This window comes from Nanorana parkeri, unplaced genomic scaffold, assembly GCF_000935625.1.
Source record: "Nanorana parkeri isolate BGI_ZX_2015 unplaced genomic scaffold, ASM93562v1 scaffold847, whole genome shotgun sequence".
Lineage (NCBI taxonomy): Eukaryota > Metazoa > Chordata > Amphibia > Anura > Dicroglossidae > Nanorana > Nanorana parkeri.
Window position 1 is genome coordinate 688922 of NW_017307115.1, and position 2699 is coordinate 691620.

Below are 2699 nucleotides of genomic sequence, written 5' to 3' on the forward strand. Positions count from 1 at the left end.
AGATTGTAGTCCATCCCGGGAGCGAGCTTGGAGCGGTGACTACTTTACAACACACACAGGGACCATGGGGAACAGACGTAGCCCCCCTCCAGAAGGAAGGACAGTGTCAGCACCAACTCAGAGATGATTGAAGGATCTACAGACGAGTGATACACAAATAACATACATTGGGGGGAATTTATCAATATTGGAGCAGACAAAATGTGGAGCAGATTTGCAGCCAATCAGCTTCTCCCTCTCATTTTCAAATCTCACCTGAGCAAACTGGAGAGAAATGCTGATTGGTTGCCATGGGCAACTGCTTCAGATTCTGTTTGCTCCAGTTTTGATAAATTCCCCCCATTGATGTTAAAGGAGAACTATGGGGTTAGGGCTTTTCCCCTTAGGGTAACGGGAAGACGCAAACGAGCGTCCTCCCGTCACCCTCAGCTCAGTATACCGCGAGCTGTAGCTGAGACGCCACAGCTGAAGCGGATCCCGACAATTATGTCTGGATCCGCCCAGCTGCATGAGTGACAGCTGGCTCTGCCTATCTGGAGGCAGAGCCAGCTGTACCCGCCCCCTCCCCCGTCCGATCCGCCAGTCAGCGCTGGCCGATCGGAGCGGGGAGGAGGGAATCCAGTCCCTCCCCTGCCACGGCAGAGAGCCGTGACAGGATCGAGAGGTGAGCGAACGCCGGTATGTGTTCGCTCACCTCTCGATCTACTGAGCCGACCTGTGACAGTCTCATTGTCACAGGTCGGCTAGAACTATGAGGTGAGTGAAAAGCCCCTCCCCCTCATAGTTCTCCTTTAATAGTTCAGGTGCTTAAATATATTTTTACGTTTTACCTCCTGAGTGTAGTGTCACTTTAAGTGATTGTTGGCTACAAAGGTCCATAGAGGAAATGTAAAGAATGTTCTGGAATATTCGAGGTTTAGAGGTGTGCTCAGGTTAATAATTCTCTTCACTGTAAGAGACGAATGGTACACCACAGACAAGTTCTTAGCAGAGTTTACTTTGCTGCTCGCCTGGATTGGCACTCGGACAGGTCGTGGTAGGATGTGTTCCCATCATTGGCCGGGATCCATCTTGGGAAAGCGATAACATCACGGCTGCTGTCAGAGATATCAAACATGCACACTAAGCACTGATTGTAGTTGCCTTGTCGGCATGACGTACACTGGGGGAGGATATTGGGGGCCCCCATGTGTGATGGTGAACGAGGAGTACAGCACAAACACAGACTAATAAAGCAGCGCAGTTCACAGAGAACACGGCTCACAGTGCCTGACACGGAGAGAACGCGGCTCTGCGTGCCGGTCTGTATCAGGTTCGTCTGCGCCGTACACCCATTCCAGACTCAGGGGAGGCTTTGGCATGTGTCCACTTTAGACCCCATTCACACGTAGCGACATACCTTTTGCAGCGGATCCGCATGGCCGGGATAGCGCGACTTTCGGGGCGACGTTCCAGCGACGATCCAGCGACGGTAGTGCGACCTTCTCCGTCGGGCTCCATAGAAAAAAGGCAAAATCGCGCAAAATCCGCCGAAAAAAGGGTCCGGTAGAAGCGACTTGCGACCGCGACGAGCGACATGGAGTTAAGACAGCTCCATTGAATAGCATTGGCCGGCGAATTCTCGCGATATCGCGCGGCAAAAATGCGCGATATCGCGGCGGAAATCGCGCGATAATTCGCTACATGTGAACGGGGCCTTAAAGCCGTCCCTTCAGTCTTGCCCAGTTGTACCGGCTCCTCTCCAGGATAGAATTTGCGCATTAGAAGTAGCGATACACTGATACCGTTTTTTTGGAAATCAAGTACGAGTACCGATATTTTTTTCCCGGTACTCGCCGATACTGCATACCGATACCAGGAGGCCCATTAAGGAAGCCGGGTGGCACGTAATGACTCACAGCCCAGCTTCCCGATTAGCTGGCTCCATGCTCCCTCGTCACCAGGTGACAAGGAAGCATGGAGTCGGCTTTCTGGCCAATCAGGAAGGGGGGAGGGGTGCAGGTAATGACCCGGCTTCCTGAACGGCCAGCTTCCCAAACCGGGGCGGCAAGTCATTACACGCCGCCCGGTTTTCCTGATTGGCCGGGAAGCCGGCTCCATGCTCTTTCATCACCAAGTGACGAGGGAGCATGGAGCCGGCTTCCCGGCCAGTCAGGAAGCCGGGCGGCGTGTAATGACTCGCTGCCTGGCTTCCTGATACCGGAAGTTCTGGTATGGGAACAAGCATGGGGAGTATTTGGGCGAGTACTAGTATCGGTATTGGTGCATCCCTAATTACAAGCTGCAGCAAGTCAGCTAGAGGCCGCCTCATTTGCTGGCTGGAGGACATTCATCATCTAGGCATCATCTAGTCCAGGGGTGGGCAAACTCCAGCCCTCCGGCTGTGGTGGAACTACAAATGCCACCATGCATCCGCCTCTGGGAGTCATGCCTGTGGCCGTGAGAATCTTGCAATGCCTCCTGGGATTTGTAGTTCCACAACAGCTGGAGGGCCAGAGTTTGCCCACCCCTTGCTTTACAGTGTTCCCCTTTCACTCCTCCCCCGACAGCCAAGTAAAAGGTAATGTAGTGAGGTGAGGGGCAGAGGGTGACAATAGCGAGGTGCAATGAACCCCAATCTGAGGGAGGAGAACGGGGCTTGTACTGAACACAGAGCACCCTCATTTCTCCAAAATGTATAATTCAGTGATAGAGAATTA